This window comes from Phacochoerus africanus, chromosome 8, assembly GCF_016906955.1.
Source record: "Phacochoerus africanus isolate WHEZ1 chromosome 8, ROS_Pafr_v1, whole genome shotgun sequence".
Taxonomy (NCBI): domain Eukaryota; kingdom Metazoa; phylum Chordata; class Mammalia; order Artiodactyla; family Suidae; genus Phacochoerus; species Phacochoerus africanus.
Window position 1 is genome coordinate 104,192,311 of NC_062551.1, and position 18,162 is coordinate 104,210,472.

At 38.0% G+C, this 18,162-nt stretch overlaps 1 long non-coding RNA gene across 1 annotated transcript in view; it reads left to right on the forward strand.

The window, feature by feature from the left end:
• Positions 1-18,162, forward strand: part of LOC125134485 (uncharacterized) — a 20,938-nt gene continuing 2,776 nt past the window's right edge. Inside the window, exons 1-2 of the long non-coding RNA XR_007136648.1 lie at positions 1-193; positions 14,952-15,492. This is a non-coding gene — a long non-coding RNA (uncharacterized LOC125134485). The remainder of the gene's footprint in view (positions 194-14,951; positions 15,493-18,162) is intronic.

Here is an 18,162-nt window from a genome sequence, read left to right on the forward strand (position 1 = left end):
TTCAGAGCAGAGTTGGGGCCATCAATTACTGCAGTGAAGATGGCACCCATCCAGTCCCAAGCACAAGGTCCATGATGATAGAGACAGAAAGTTAGGGAGAAACAGCATGAGAGATGTCTTGCAGAGAATGGGATCCCAGCTGGTAATGATGTAGCCCAATAAGATTGACCACTCGAACCCAGGGAAGGTGCAGGTAAGTATACTGAGAGTCTAGTACAGCATCAAGGAGTCTAGAAATGCTCTCCCTTCCTGAACCGAGGCTAAAACTGGAGCGGGGCTATGTGCTCACTTTCTCCCACTGCAGCAATTTAGAACTTAGCTTTGAAAGACTGTAATACTGTGAGGGTCAAGGCATGGCCACCAGAGTTTTACTTCTCACAGGGCAGATGTATTGAAAATTCTCAGTCTATTCTTTGTGCTGAGATAATACAAGAAGTCATGAATGATGCAAGGTTCTGAGTAAGGTTGTCCCATGACTTTTGTGTAGCTTCATGTTTGCTGGTGTTTAATTTCTGCTGCCATGGCAACTGTCCTGAATAGCACAGGCTGTCAGTGATTTCCTGCAGGCAGAGTGACAACATATAAGAAGAGTGATACTGTCTCTCTTACCATCAATCAATATTTATTGAATTCCAGCAGCCCGTCTTGAGCCAAATCAGGAGCTTGCACTGAGATTTGTCCCCAGCTTACACATGATTAAACTCAGACACTGGAGGTCAGACAGGTGAAGCAAGGCAGCTCCAGAAGACAGCCCAGAATTAAGCCTCTCAGTTCTGAGGAATTAGGGCTTTGTGACAGAATCACTAGGTCTTGGTGAAAAGTTAAAACACTGGAAATGTCAAAAGTGTGAACCAGAGGAATTTAGATTCCATCAGAAACAATACCATTGGAATTATGTAATTTTAGAATATACATGTTTGACAGATTCCTTTTTCTTGGTGTTCATCACAGCCTTTTCTACTATTTAATAACAATTTTAGGTTTCTAGTCTAAGAATATACTTTTATATTTCTGGATTTTTTGTTATTGACCAAGTGTTATGCAGAACCACTCAGCTTGAAGCATCTTTAAGTCTGGGTAAAGTTGCTGGATCAACTCATTCTGTTGGGATTCATGCCTTAATTGTTTTGTCTCTGCCGTAGGCTGTTTCCCCACCTCCTTACCCTCTATTTCTGTATGTGGCCAGTTTGCTGGAACAGAGTATCCCTCATAGCCTCACATGTATCCCTCTTAGTCCTATAATCTTTCCTTAAGTTACTCCCATTCTAAACTTATATTTTAGCTCTTGTAGTTCACATCTCTTGGCTCTATTGCTTTTACTGTTTCTTTCATACAAGCAAAGAAAAAGTAACGCAGCATCAAAACTTGGGATCAGGCTCTTCTCACACACTGCTTGCTACTATTGTCTCAAATTTTCTTCCTTTTACTAACTTTATCTTTTTGGTCCTGACTGTTCTGATTTTGTAAGAGTTAAAATGTCCGTCTACTCGGAGAACAGACTTATGGTTGCCAAGGGGGAGGGCGAAGGAGTGGGATGAACTGGGAGCTTGGGGTTAATAGATGCAAACTATTGCATTTGGAGTGGATAAGCAATGAGATCCTGCTGTATAGCACAGGGAACTATATCTAGTCACTTGTGATGGAGCATGATGGAGGATAATGTGAGGAAAAGAATGCGTATGTGTGTGTGTGTGTGTGAGAGAGAGAGAGAGACTGGGTCACTTTGTCATATAGTAGAAAATTGACAGAACAATGTAAACCAACTATAATGGAAAAATTTTAAATCATTAAAAAAAATGCCCCATCTATAGTGAAGCTTTACTTCATGTCCTAACGTCTAGGTACTACTTACTCCCTCTCTGTTTCCACAACACTTAAAACAATGATTCAGTTACAGCACTTAACTCATTATATTGTATCTACTTGTTTGTCTTTCTGCATTTCCCCTAGAGTTCCTTGACTGAAGTGGGTACATCTCATTTATTCTGGCTTCCTCTGCTTTAAGCTCAGCAGTTGGTATCAATACAGATAAATGTATTAAAATGAATGGACAATGAAATGTAATATTTAACAAAGAAACCAAACCCACTCTTTTAACCTTACCGTTTTGTTCCTTCAGAGAAATATACTACTTTATATCTATAATATACTAGGAGACGGGAAATACTACTTTATATCTATAATATACTAGGAGACGGGAACTGGAGTTAAAAATCTCCCTCTTGTTGACACTGTATATCAGTAGATGATATGTACTGGGCCAATGTTAGTTTATATTAAGTCAGTTTATAATGTTGAGTTAAAACACTCACTGGATAATACCTGGACCCACTAAATGGTTCAGTGACTCCAGTTCTCAGCAACTGATGATGACATTTGCCAAAACTGTGAATACCGCTTGTGTCCAGAAGGCTTAATGACAAATATGGTAGTGCTGCATTTCCATTTTTATGGGAACATGAGAGTTTTGGCATTGGACTAGAACAGTGAATGTTTGGGGGCATTCTGATAGCATCTGGATGATGATACTCTTGGTTACTCTAGTTCTTTTTTCTCCACAGTAGTTTTTTAACCTTGTTATTCATTTTTCAAATGGGGACACTGAAGAAACAGGGATGCACACATGTTCATCTGTAGCAACTGTTATTAACATTTTAATGACATTATCATATTCTCTATTGTAAGTATTTTGCTGGTATTATCACCATTTCATTCTTTAAAAAAACACTTAATTGAGGTGTGATTGACATGCAAAGAGCTGTACGGGTTTTTTTTTTTGTTGTTTGTTTGTTTGTTTTGTCTTTTTTAGGGCCACACCCTTGGCATATGGAGGTTCCCAGGCTAGGGGTCTAATCAGAGCTGCTGGCCTTCCACAGCCACAGCAATGCCAGATCCAAGCCATGTCTGCAACCTACACCACAGCTCAAGGCAATGCCAGATCCTTCACCCACTGAGCAAGGTCAGGATCCAACCTGCGTCTTCATGGATGCTAGTCAGATTCGTTTCCACTGAGGCGTGATGGGAACTCCTGTACATGTTTAATATATACAACTTGATGAGTCTGGGGATAAGTATATACCCATAAAACTGTCACCACCATCAAGACTGTAGATATATCCGTCACGTTCCAAAATTTCCTCCCACCTCCTTTATTAGTATTTTCATTACTGGTATATGTGTGTATGTGTGGTAAGACTACAATATAAGATCTACCCTCTTGGAAAATTTTGCGTATGCAAACAATATTGTTGCTGTGGACACCATGCTGTGTAGTAGATCTTTACAACTCATTTTTCCCGGTTGAAGTGTTGTGCCCTTTCACCATCACCTCTTCATTTCCCCCTCCCCCCACCCCGTCCCTGGTCCCCATCATTCCTCCACTCTCTGCTTCTCTGAATGTAACTATTTCATCAGCCATGTATAAGGGAGCTCATACAATATTTGTCTTTCTGTGTCTAGATTTCTTCATTCGGCATGTCTTCCTGGGCCTATTCATGCTGTTACAAATGGCAGTATTTCTTTCTTTTTTTTTTTTAAAGGCTGATTAATATTCCACTATATGTATATACCACATTTTAAAAAATTTGTTCATTTGTCTATGAACGTTTAAGTTGTTGTCATATCTTAGCTCTAGTGAATAATGGTCATGGGAGTCAGCTGTCTCTTTGGGACCCTGTTTTAATTCCTTTGTCACCATTTCATTCTAAAATATAAAAGGTAGAAAGTTTGAAATTTTTTCTCAGTTTAAGAGTATATTTTCTTTCAGTTTGGGGGTGTTTGGACTAAAGAGCCAGACAACACAGAGCAAGGCTTATTCCTCTGTTTAGATTGGCACTTAGTTGATAGGTGGTGCTGTTGCAAGGATGTGTTGAACTGAGTAGCAGAAAGAAAAAAATAGCTTTTCAAATGTCTTCAAATTTTGGCCCATTTGCACCATTTTTTACTCTCCTCCTGGATAAGTTAATGTGATGTTACATGATTTGCTGATAAGATATAAAGCTAGCACCCAGAAAAAAAAAATCAGAATTAAATGTTAAATCTGTGACTGAGCCAGGATGTTTCCATAGTATATTTGTGTCGCAATCATTTACATTTGGAACCCTACCTTTGTTTTAGTCATTTTTCATAATAAGGCTGAAATGTTCAGACTATTGCATTAAGTCAGATGGTATCCGGCTTCTAAAATATTTATCCTTTGCTTAAAAAAAATACCCTGAAGTCATTCAAAAAAATGTTTTAGCAAAATTTACAAGTTCAGAAATAATGATTCTCATGTTACATTTCTTAAATCCTAAATGAAAGACAGTATTTCAAATATAGCTATTATTGTTGACTCATAAATGTGGTCTTTCAGATCCTTATATTCTCCAGTAAAACATCGTCAGGCACTTTGAAACATATGTTTGTTGAATGACCATATTTTTGAACATATTGAAAGCACTTGTCACCATGTTTTATCAATAGGTTCCAGTATGTTTTATTGCCGTGAGGACCCAGCTGCTCTTTCTCTGAAACGTGCCAGAAAATTCATTATGAAGCCCTTTCTCTTAATGTGTTTGTTCCCTTTATTTCAGTTATATAATCCTTTAGCATATGCCAGCTTCCTGTTGACCCAAGGTGATATTAAGAATTTGATAATTTGAACAAAGGACTGTTTTTTTTTTTCCTTTTTTCTTTCCCTCTTGCGCCCATTTTTTCTCAAATGAGTGCCAAGCAAGAATAGCTACATCATAGGAAGAAGGGAGAACGAATGAATGAATGAATGATTACTAACCACATAGGCCAAAGGGGGAAAAACATACAACAGTTATACCCAGAAGATATTCAGGGTCCACGGTCATCCAGCTGTAAGCAGTTGGTGTGATTGACAGAGGAGACAAGAAAACACTATCATATAAAAAGGAAGTTTTCCCATGGTCAGATTTCAACTATAAATATAAGAAAAATTAAGAAAATATTATATATGTCACTAAAATATCAATAAATTTTACTAAAATTTAGTAATCATAAAATAATTGCAACCTAAGTCAGTAAAATGTATTCACAATCCTTTCTTCATTCAATTAACAAATGCCTAAGAATGCCTGCGATGTGTCAGAAATTTCTTGGAGATTGAGTATAGTGTTGAGTTAAATGAATGAAGTCCCTGACCTTATAGAGTTTAGAGTACAGCTATATTTGAGATTGTATGCTGATTTTCATGCCTTTGTCAGTATTTAGGTTGCCATGGTTGTATGTATAAAGAAACTTGGAATCAAAGATTTAAAGGGAATATTGACCTACATACAATTTACCTATGTTTTTTCAATGATCTCTTGTGTCAATGAAAAATTAATCAATTGACCTAAGAAAGAAGTGGAAAATTTTATTGAGCCAAATTTGAGGATTTTAACCCAAAAAGAGCAGCTCAGAAGGCTCTGAGAACTGTTCTGCCCATTAGAAGTCAAGGCACAGTTGTATGAGTTCTTTGAGACTGAGGGCTGCACATCAAATAATGTATTGTTGACAGTTTACATGATCCAGATCTAAGCATCTATGTATCAAGAAGCAGTGATATTTTCTTTTCTTTTTGGCTGCACCTCCAGCATATGGAAGTTCACTGGCTAAGTATCAAACCTGCACCACAATAGCAGAGGCAACACTCGATCCTTAACCCCCTGAACTACAAGGGAACTTCCAGGAATGTTGTCTTTAAGGCATGGTCTTGTTGGGTCTTTTTGGTTGAGCGGGTATTTCTGCCAGTGGAAGATTTGGTCCATGTGGTAATGCAGAAACACAACGCACAGTGGGGAAGAGAGGAGGCTAAAGGACAGAGAAAATATTTTATTTCAATTTTTCTTGTCTTGCTGTAAAATACAAATTATTTCACCCTTGTAATCCCCCCCGCACACCAAGAGGGGTTTTCCTTGGTATTGTTCAGCAGAGTATTTTTTCTAGATCTGAGGAATTAGAACAAAGAAGTCTGTAGAAAAGAAGGAAGAAGAAAAACCCAATCACCTTTACACTGAATTTAATATCAAGGTATGCTAATGATGAGTGTGTTTCATTGGCCTCTGCTTAAATTCCTGATAATCACGGCTACCATTAAGAACTTTCTGAGAAAAAAGGCCCCTCATCCTTCTAATTCTTTAGGATATGAGTCTTTTCCTAAAAGGGAACTTTGAGATCTAGTGTGACACTAGTGCAGGATACCTGACAAAAATCCATTTATGTTCAATTTTTAAATTTTTAAAATATTCCTGTGATAAAAGACTCATTGCTTTTGAATATTTTTTGGAATCTATGTTTTTGAACACTGTTCCTCCTGTTGTGGAAATTATTAAGGGATTTTTAGGCAAATGAACTAATAAACAAAAAATGATAATGATACCACACAGTTATCCATTAGTCTCGTGATGTTCATTTCGGTTATTCAGTAGAGTAACAGAAGAAATCCCTGTTCTAGGTCTACTCAATCTAATTAGAGACTGAGATATGTATGCTGTAAATACATATGTCACCAGATGTTCTGTGACAGTAGAAAAGGTAATTAATGCCAATGACCTTGGATGACTCTGGTCAGGTGATAACTCACTGAAGGCATGGAATGCAACCTGACCTTTAAGGGCAGGAGAAGAATTAAACTGGTAGATCTTGGAGGGCAACTAAGTTAGGGTAGAAATAGGGGAGTTAGAATGCACAGTAAAAATGGGCTGGCATACCGTGGGGTGGCAGGGATTGGTAAGTAGTTTGTAGACATGAATTTATAGGTGTTATTGAACTTACACCTACAGATTATAGAGAACAGATGAAAACTGTTGAAAACAGAATGATGGATGATGAATGAAAGTGACTCTATGTCTGTAAGATAAATTGTTGTAGAGCTACACCAAAGACTGAGGTAGAGGTGATAGATCTAGGGGAAAGGGAGTGCTGCTAGTAGAAATAACAGATGGGTTTGAGAGACATTAGGAAGGAAGCACAATGGATGTGATGACTAATTTGGTAAACATGAGATTTGAGGCCAGTCAACTGAGCACATTTCAATGAATTGACTCAAGCAACTACAGGGAAATAGAAAAACTGCAATGAACCATGATTTCCTCTTAACAGGATTTTAAAAATGGAATAATAGGAATAACATCATGGGACAAGAAGCACGTTAATTAACATCTCTTTAGCCCTTTCCTTTTTTCTTTACACATTAGCTTTCTTTATCACTTACTTCTTAATACAGTAAGTCGGAATTGTTAGGCTCTGCTAGGATTAACATCATTCCTCTGACTTTAAGTGGACGTTGTATTAGAAATGTCTCTTCCAGCTAGTACAATGAGGCAGGTAGAGAAACAAATGATTCTTAATGTTATTGTTCAAATGGCACACACCCTGGTTGTAAAAAATCATTAATTATCTCTTCTGGAGACAGTCTTGACATTGTCTTCAAATAAGCCACTCGTATTTTAATTAATATGCAAAATGGTTTCTGACATTTTGTAAAAGCTCTATTTGAAAGGCTGAACTCAGCCAGGTGGGAAACTGCAGTCTCATTTAATCAACATTTTAAACCATACATAAGTGATGAAGACTCAAATGAGGCTTTTAAATGGCTGTCATTTTATTTCAATCCCAAAATTTATTTGAGAACTCATCATATACTATCAATTATCTTGTGAGGATGACAAGTAGAGAATACATTTTTTACAATGCAGAGCAAAATCATGTGGACAATTTAGGCAAGTTTACCAGAAGACAGTGCCTTTCCATACAGAACTGTAAAGTAAGTGGTGTTCGTTTTGGAAAAGTTGAGCAACATTTTGGTGTTTGAGTTGCCTTCTGAAGAACAGTTTTGACACATCGCGTAGGATGTAACTGATAGCATTTTAAATAAAAGAGAAGAAATCAAGTATAAACTTCTTAGAAAGTAAGCCCATAATAAATTACAGATTAAATTGTGAATAATGATAACATGTATGATAGGCTTTTTAATTTGTAAAAATTTCATTTGTTTAGAAAAATTAGTTTTACTGATAATTTAAACAAGGAAACACTTTGGTATAGAAATACTGGAAGATTATTTTCAATGATTGTTAATAATTTTTTTATTCTTCCTTATTAAACTCATATATTAAAAATGTCCATACTTTACCAATCCCCACTTATAAAATGAATGCTTAGCTTTTATCAGTATAAAAGTCACACAGATTTTATGTGATCTAGATATTAAACTGTAATTACAATATACTTTATATAGTAATAGTAAACATTTCTAGTCTATTCACTATGTGTTAGATACTTTACGTGCATTCTTTTGTTTAATCTTTACTATGACCCCTGTGGAGTAGGTACTATCATTATCTCTATTTTATAGATGAAGAAATTGATGTTCACAGAAACCGGGAAAACCACCAAAGGACACACACACAAAATCGATGAAGCTGAAGTAGAATCAAAGTTCACTAGACTCTGGAGTTAGTGCACGTAACATGCTAAATTGTCCCCCACATGCTAGTGATAATTTTTTTCAAATTCACTGTCTACACTAACAAAGGAATTGGCCTCAATAGGCCTTTTGAAAAAAAATAGGGTGTTTTTAAACTTGTCCACTCTGATAGATACCATTCAATTTTACTAACTGCATTTCGTTGAAGTTTTATTTATTTATTTATTGGCTATGCCCACGGCATTCGGAGGTTCCTGGGCCAGGGATCAAACCCACACCACAGCAGTGACAACGCAGGATCCTTAACCCACTGAGCCACCCAGGAATGCCTGACTGATTTTTTTTTAAATTGAAGAGCATAATTGATCAGCAGAGGCTTAAAGGCACACTAATGTGGCCACAGAGACAGGAGAACAGATGAGAATGGGAGGTGCGTTTCTGGAAAGGAAAATCATCCTCCAAAATTATTGCCTCTTTTAAACACAGAAGGTTTCTTGGGCCACAATATATTCCTGCTCTCTGACATTTTTGTCACATCTTCCAGTTAATTGTTAGGCAAGTCAGGGCCATTGCATGGATCTAAAGATTATTTAGGGTAAAGAGCAGAGGTGTATGATGGCAAATGTAAAGTGTGTGTGTGTGTGTGTATGTGTGTGTATGTATAGGTGTTGTGGTGAGTAGGTATCTACTAAATGGTAGAGTTTGTGCTGGTTTTGCAAGCCGTGAACATTAATCCACTACCCAGTCCTCAAATGCTCTCACTTCCTTTTGTCTTGTCTTTAAAATTTCTTCCTTTGTATGAGCCAGTGCGTTATAGAGTCTAAGGATTTTAAGACCTACTTTTTATGAGACTATAGTCTCAAAAGAAAATATGTATTTCAGAGTCAATTGCAACATTTAAAATTGTAAAATGAAATGTATAATTTATTTCTTTAGTGACTTTTGAAATGAAATGGCCTTTAGAACAAATTTAATTCAGAACCCCATCTCTAAACTAGAATGAAGATTTTGATCATATTCCCATGGAATTGGAGTTTTCTCAAGTGAATCATTTAAAGAAACAAAACCATGAGGAATGAGGAATTACTCTGCCTCATAAAGTTTAAAAAAAAAAAAAAACATAGCTGTCCCAGAGGTATAAACAGAAATTCAGGTACGCATCTTCATTTGTATTTAAGTTACATGGCCAAATTTTAGGGCTTGAAATATCCTCGGTTCTTTTTTAAAAAAACAAACATATTGAGTATGTGTATAGCTTTCCAACAATAAACAGAAAACCATGGTAGTAAAAAATTAAATCAGCTTGAGTTTTCTCTCTCTTTTCTGCATTCACTCCCCTTTCTCCTGGAATGTTATCATAGAATTAAATTTGTTTTATCATTATCATTATTATTTTATTTTTTATTATAGTTGATTTACAACTTTGCACCAATCCCCACTATACAGCAGAGTGACCCAGATATACATGTATATACTTTTTCTCATATCATCCTCCATCATGTTCTATTCTGTGAGATTGGACAGAGTACCCAGTGCTGTACAGTAGGCCCTCATTGCCTATCCATTCTAAATGTAATAGTTTGCATCTACTGACCCAAACTCCCAGTCCCTCCCACTTCCTCCTCCACCTCTTGGCAGACACAGTTCTGTTCTCTATGTCTGTGAGTCTTTGTTTGATAATAAAAGTTCATTTGTGCCATATTTTAGATTCCACATGTAAGTGATATCATGTATTTGTCTTTCTCTTTCTGACTTCACTTCACTTAGTGTGAGACTCTGTAGTTGCACATAGAATTAAATTTGAATGTTCCTTCTAGATCAGTCAGAAAATTACAACATGATAAAGAAGAAACTCTCACAACCCAGGAGTAGTGTAACGGAAACAAGTATGTTCTAGGGGAAATGACAGGCTGTAATCCACTTGAAAGTGTTAACAGGTTGTGGAAAGGCCTATGTCTTGCAAAACTGATGAACCTGAGGCTCTAAAATCTTCCGTCGTGATGGAATTAGAGAGGAAGAGGGCTTGTCTGTTTATGTGTTTTTGGTGCCATGGCATGAAGTGAAGGTGTAAGTAGATGGAGAAGATTGGAATCTGTGCCCTGTCTGGCTTTTTATTTTTATTTTTTTTTTCTTCTTAGGGCCACACCTGTGGCATATGGAAGTTCCCAGGCTAGGGGTTGAATTGGAGCTGTAGCTGCTGGCCTACACCACAGCCACAGCAATGACAGATCCAAGCCATATCTGTGACCTATACCATAGCTCTTGGCAATGCCGGATCCTAACCCACTGAGGGAGGGCCAGGATCAAACTCGTGTCCTCCTAGATATTAGTTGGGTTGGTTACTGCTGAGCCACAGCAGGAACTCTGTCTGTCTGGCCTTTTTAAGTTACTTTTGCAACCTGAGGAGAGGTAGTGAGGCCAAAAACTGGAGGAAATCTTTGAGGTGGGGGGAGTTAGTGTTCTCCTGGGGCCAGAGGGCAGTGCAGGCACAGACTTGAATCCAAGCACTTCGACTAGAACCCAGGGCAGGTCAGCCACTTCCAAAGCTGCCCTCTTATGGAAGGCCTAGAAACAATGCACTGTAAAGAGGTTGTGTGGGGGCAATGGGGAATTCTCTCATGGAGCTTCATGGCTAGAGAACATCGTCAGGTGAATCTGTAGCAGAAGAAAGGTGGACAGCATGGTCCTTTTAACTGGCAGACTCAACTGATGAGCTGTGATCACAGGTGAGGCCCCCGTGGGGTCTTCCAGAAGCACCTGAGAGAGTTTCTCTTCATAGGAGGCTGAGGAGTCCCCTGGAGCCTCTGGAAGCTAGAACAGAAAAGGCAATGTGCTGATTGTAATGTAAACTAATTGGAACAATTTATTCAGTTGTCCATAAGTGAAGTTTGGGGAAGTTTGTGACACCTCTGGACTCCATAGATAAGTACAGTACAAATTAAAATTCTGTCACTTTGCATGCTATTTCTTATTACTGGCCTTTCCCGTTACCATTGCGTATTTTTCAAAAGCATCATTTTTTTTTTTTCTGGTTACATGCTATTCATTTGTATGGAAGTACAAGTCTCTTAATCTTGATTATTAGATTTGATTTTGATTTCACTGTTTGCATTTACATAAGTGCTTATTCCTGTATTTCATGACTTAGAAAGTGCTTTTTTGTTTGATATTTAAGTTAATATCATCCTACTGAATACAGACATTCCTTTTTTTTCCCTCTGACAAAACTATATCCAAAACTTGTTGAAGTTCAACAGCTTGGAGAGCAGAGTTGATTCCTGATCTTAGCTCTGTGTATTTCCCTAACCACACGCCTTCTCTCACTGATACGAGTGAACTAGAAGCACATCTTTCTAAATGTAAGGAAACCATACTGGATGTCTTCAAGGTCAGACAAATGATGTATATAAAGCTATAGGGGTGTTAATACTCCTAAAGGCATGGGAACACAACTGAAAACATACACTCCCACACACAATCCTGAAGTACAACTTTAGTGTGATGACCCTGTCTTAATGACTCAGTTGAAAATATACACTTAATATATCTTCCTTTATTTGGACTATTAACATAAAGAAATTGACAGTTTAATTACATGATTTTCCTCCAACTTTATAACAGTTACAGTTCAGGATGATAGAATTTTGTAAGATGTGTGCAAATGTGTTTTCTGTGTTTTATAAATTATGTTTTATGAATTACTATGTAATGCACATTTTTATAATTCTCAAAGTCTGTTCTGCAAGTTAAGTTGTATGTTCTTTGTTGTAAAAAAAAAAAAGCTCACAATTATTTAAATAGTTCTTTTTTGTTATGAAGACTGTTACAAATTTATATAAAACACTATTAACTATATTGTACAAGTGCCATATATTCTTCTAAAAGAATTAGGAAATGTTTTTAAGGAAGTTCCCATTGTGGCTCAGTGGTAACAAACCTGACTAATATCCTACTAATAACCATGAGGTTGCAGGTTCGATCCCTGGCCTTGCTTAGTGGGCTAAGGATCTGGTGTTGCCATGATCTGTGGTGTGTCATAGATGAGGCTTGGATTCCTTGTTGCTGTGGCTGTGGGTGTAGGCTAACAGCTGCAGCTCTGATTCAACCCCTAGGCTGGGAACTTTCATATGCTGCAGGTACAGCCCTAAAAGCAAAAAGACAAAAATATCTGTAATGCCCTCACCCATTGATAACCTCTGTGACATTTTAGTGTGCATTCTTTCCTCTTTGGGAATTTTTTTAAAATTGTATAGTTCTTTATTATTGTTATTTTAATTTTTTAACTTTTGATTGACATATTTAATTTACAGTGTCATGTTACTTTCAGGTGTACAGCACAGTGATTCGGTTACATGTATTAAATTAACATGAAATTGACAGTTTAATTACATGATTAATATATTAAGATATATTAATATATAATTATATACTGCTTTTCAGATTCTTTTCCCTTATAGGTTATTACAAAATATTATAATAGTGTTGTTCTGTGTTGTATAGTAGCTCCTTGTTGGTTATCTATTTTCTATATAGTAGTGTGTATATGTAAATCCCAACCTCCTAATTTATCCCTCCCCTCCCATAACCTAGTTACATAGTTCATTTCAGGTTCACTCTTAGGAATGTCAGCTAGTTCAAGATGCAATTGTGGTAATCATTTTATCTCAAATGACTAGAGGTATCTTCTTTCTCCAAGTCTAATACATGATTTCTGTCTGCTCTTATATTTATGCTCAAATCTTTATTTTTTAAATAGATACACAAGTCTTTAAACAATAAAAATAAAATTTGGTTTAGTTTCATATGTCTTGAACAACTTTGCAGTGCTTTCAGTTTTATTGGAACTTGTTTTAGGGCCTGTGTATGCTCTAACTTAATGAATATTTTACTCAGTAAGAATGCACATTGCAGTTATTTAGTGTATCAAACATGACAGGGGAAACTGGCTGATGTGCTGTCTTACACATGCACTGATTTTGTGTTTCCATGGTCTGTCAATCACTGAGAGAGAGTTGCTGAAGTCCCCAACTACCACTGTGGCTTTGTCTGTGCCTTCCTTTAATCCGACCAATTTTCGTTTTGTGTATTTTGAAGCTCTGGTTTTTTTTTATTGTTGGTTTTTGGTTTTGTTTAGTTTTATTTTTTAATGGGAAAGGAGTAATTTACTGGTAGAGTTCGATAGAAAAATTCTTTAATCAAAACAAGTTTACAGGTTGACACTTATGTTTTTAATGCAAAAGCATTTGGGACTGTTAAGTCTACTTGATGACTTGACCCCACTACCATGATGAAATATCCTCTTGATTTCTCTGTTGTCTCTTTATTCTCTTGTTATCCTCTTTATTCCTGATAATTCTGGTGTATCTACTTGGTCTGATACTAACAGCCACACCAATTTCTTATGTGTAGTGTTTACATGAAAAATCTTTTCTCACCCTTTTATTTTCAACTTGTCAGTGCTTTATATTTAAAGTGTTTTATTTTCAGTGTATAGCTGAATGTAGCTATTTTATAGCCAGTCTGAAAACCCTGGCTATACATTAGACCATATAGTCTATTAACATTGAATATAACTATTTAAATAGGTTTGTTACTTTTTTTTTTTTCCTGGTATCTCCTTTCCTGTCTTATTATACTCTACTGAACTTTTAGCTATTATGCTTTGTGTTTTTTTTAGTGGTTGTCATAGAGATTATGACATGTATCTCCATAGCTTATCTACAGATGATATTAGTTGAGCAGTATAGCAGACTTCACAATATAATTTTCTTGTCCTTTCTCTTTTCCTTTGTGTTATTATTGTTGTATATTTCACTTCCACTTCTGTCATAAACCCACAATGTATTGATTACACAGTCAAGAAGAGTTTTTTAGGGTAATTCAGGTGTGTATTTATAGATAATTTTTTTTTTTTTGTCTTTATAGGGCCACACCCGTGGCATATGGAGGTTCCCAGGCTAGGGATCAAACTGGAGCTGCAGCCGCCGGCCTACACCACAGCCACAGTAATGCCAGATCTGAGCCACATCTGCAACTTACACCACAGCTCATGGCAACACCAGATCCTTAACCCACTGAGTAAGGCCAGAGATCAAACCTGTGTCCTCATGGATGCTGGTCACATTCGTTTCTGCTGAGCCAGGAATGGGAACTCCTGTATAGATAGATACTTTTTAACAATGTTTTTTATGCTCAACAAACTATTCTGCTCAAGGGAGCCAAGGATCTCACAAGATAGTAGCTGTCAACTCTGTACTTTGTACTTACCTCAGTGGGTGGGACTTTGCTGTTTAAAAAACTCCCTAGGTGTTTCTATTTTGTGTCCAGAATTAAGAATACCATCTTTGCTGAGTTTCCAGCAATCGCTAGCAATTTTTTCTCATAATACTTTTCTAAAACTATGTAGCATAAATTCTTAGTAAAATACATATGGAGGGAATGTGTCTAAACACATGGTGATGCTTCTCTTATAAAAACCTAGAATTTTATTTTCTCCTGTCCTCCTTGCTTCTCCTTCCCTTTTCTTCTATAGCTCCCATGAGCCCTCCCCATGGCCCCAGCCTTACGATTGGAACAGCAACCCTAACTAGAGGAAGAAGTGGAGCAACACCTTTTGATGACCAGAGGGAGGAAGGAAGCCTTGCTGCAAGCTGGTCAGGTATGACAAAGACGTGCCCTGTGAGGTGCTGGAATTGACTCTGAGTTTCAAGATTCTCAAATTCAAAATCCTCTCAAGCTCAAAAAGTCAAGTCCGCATTTGATTACTGAAAACCTGCATTTCCTCTAACTGGTGTCCTGATGCTTAGTAATGGAACCTTGACTTGATGTCCAGCCTTCTTGAGAACCCAATCCTTATGCCAAGAACTCGATTACCTACTGAGGGAATGAGACTGGATTCTGCTCTTATGAGCCTCCGTTCCCCTTGAATCCCCATCACCAATCCTGAGCCCCTTAGGGTGCAGGAGTCCTGCTGCCATGGGGCAATGTGCCTGTGCAGAGTGGTTGCCTGGCTTCCAGAATTATTGTTTCACCTCTTTCCTCGCTGTGTTCTGCCTGCTGGATCTCCTCTACAGGTAATGCTCTCTCAAATCTGTTATATGCTTCTCCTGGTTCTTTGAATATCATAAATTAATGCATCTCAAACTTCATTGCACATGCAAATCAAATGAAAATTATGTTTGTTAAAAATGCAGATTATGGGACTTCCTGTCATGGTGCAGTGGAAACAAATCCAACTAGGAGCCGTGAGGTTGCAGGTTCGATCCCTGGCCTCACTCAGTGGGTTAAGGATCCGGAGTTGCCGTGAGCTGTGGTGTAGGTCACAGATGCAGCTCGGAGCTGGCGTGGCTGTGGTGTAGGCTGGCAGCTACAGCTCCAATTAAACCCCTAGCCCAGGAAGCTCCATGTGCCGTGGGTGTGGTCCTAAAAAGAGAAAAAGAAAAAAAAAAAAGATGCAGATTATGGGATTTCCCACTGTGATGCAATGGGTTAAGAATTCTACTGCAGTGGCTGGGGTCACTGCAGAGATATGGGTTCGATCCCTGGCCCAGAGCAGTGGGTTAAAGGATCTGGTGGTGTTGCAGCTACAGCTCAGATTCAGTCCTTGGCCTGGGAACTTCCACGTGCCCTGGGTGCATCCATAAAAACTAATGCAGATGATAATTGCGTGAGGCCTGCGGGGGAGGCAGGGATGAAATTTTGCATGTCTACCATGCACTCAGTTCATAACTGTGCTTGTCTTTGGCAGACTAATGATAATAACTCATCATTAGATGTTCCTCTCCAGCCTAATATCTAGCACCTGTCTCAGAGACCTCTGCCCTCCCAGCCCCCAGGAGATGTGGAGCCTTGGCCTCATGACAGTGACATAATCCAGGAATCAGTGGATGCCCTGCTTTATCTCATTGTTCCAAGTTGCCTACCACATTTGGCAAGGAATTGGTGTCACTAGTTTTTTCACTGGGCTGAGGAAAATTCTGCAAGATGGGAATTATAAAATTCACCTTATCAGGAGTTCCTGTCATGGCTCAGCAGTAAGGAATCTGACTAGCATCCATGAGGATGAAGGTTCAATCCCTGACCTTTCTCAATGGGTTAAGGATCTGGCGTCGCTGTGGACTGTAGTGTAGGCTGGCAGCTGCAGCTCCGATTCAACCCTACCCTGGGACGTTCCATATGCAGTGGGAGTGGTCCTAAAAGACACACACACACACACACACACACACACACACACACACACACTCACCTTATTTATCCTTTTCTTCCCACCAACTGCCAGATCCTCTTAAGAGCAGACATGTCACCTGCTATAGGATTGGTCACAAGAACTGGGGGGTCCCTTACTTGTCCTGCTGCTCCTTCATTTGTGAAAATTGTAGCAACACATTTCTTCATCTTAAGCACCCACACTGCCTGCACGCAGAGAAAGAAATTGTCACTTGCACATAAATAAGAGAAGCCCAATACACTCCCTGTGGTTGCAGAAACGTGTTATATTGGAGAGATGAGCTGCTCTGTGGGGCCACAGGTCAAGGAATGTTTGCACCCTTTTAGACCCTCAGGGTCCCTAAAATCTCCACTTAAGGAAGACAGTGCTTGCTTGCTTCCCAGCCACTGGTTACTTCAAAATCTCAAACACTATAAAAAGAAAGAGAGCTTGTTGGTTTTTTTCCCTGCTGACTTTTTTCTGTTGAAAGGAAAAGTACCAGACACTAGTGGATTAAGAAAACACCAGAGGACAGCAAGCCAGGCAACAACCTCTGCTGACCTTCTTTGTGTGTACATGTTTCTTTTTTCTCCACAGCAGCTAGAGAACCATCCCACCCAAAATAAAGGCTTGGATGAAAGCTAATGCCAGCTGAAGATGGAGGATTAGGGCCCAGGTTTGAGAGTTCCCTGAGGCCACTAAGAATTTGCCCACTTAATAGCTCTGCATTCGCAAGGGACCATGACAAAACATAGAATCTACAACCACTTTTCAGCTTTAGAAAAAATACTCTCAGGAAAAAGTACATTTCTGTTTCTATCAAAGTTTGTTTCAAAAAAGGTAAAAATGCTATTCAAGTCTTCCTTCTAGCATTAATCTTACTCTTCAGACTAGTTTACATGACATAAAGACTTCTTGTTCTATTGCCTTCTGCAAATATATATACTTACATATGAGTATTCTATATTCCCTGATATTTCAGCTGTTCTAGAACTTCCATACTTCCTAAGCATCCTTGACTATACTGATAAAGCGCTGGCTAATGCCAGTTCTCTTCTACCTGACAGCCATCCTTCATCTCTGAGCGTGTGTTTAAAGTTAAGCCAGTAGAGGTCTGATGGGTAGATCTGAGTTCACATCAGTCCATCAGGTATGCATTAAGCATTTGTTATGTGCCTTTTTGTCAGTCACTTGGTAGGGGAAAAGGTGGGGGGAGAGTGCACAAAATAAGAAAGATATCATTTCATTCTTGACTCTCATAGCTCATAAATCTATTGCTGAAATTAACAGGCCAATAATAGCCTAGTTTAATTCTTTGGCATTTCTTGGCTGTTCTTTTTTTATTTTCCTAATGCACGTTTTCTTCGTAATTTATATCATCATTTCATTCTACTACATTTTTCAGCTTATTATGGTAAAATTAATTAAAATATTTTAAGTGTACAACAGGTGATCATTTTGAACACTATGGATACAGTTAAACTTTCTTAAAAATCAGATCTAGTCATGACCATGTTTGTGCTTCAGTTTCATTTAT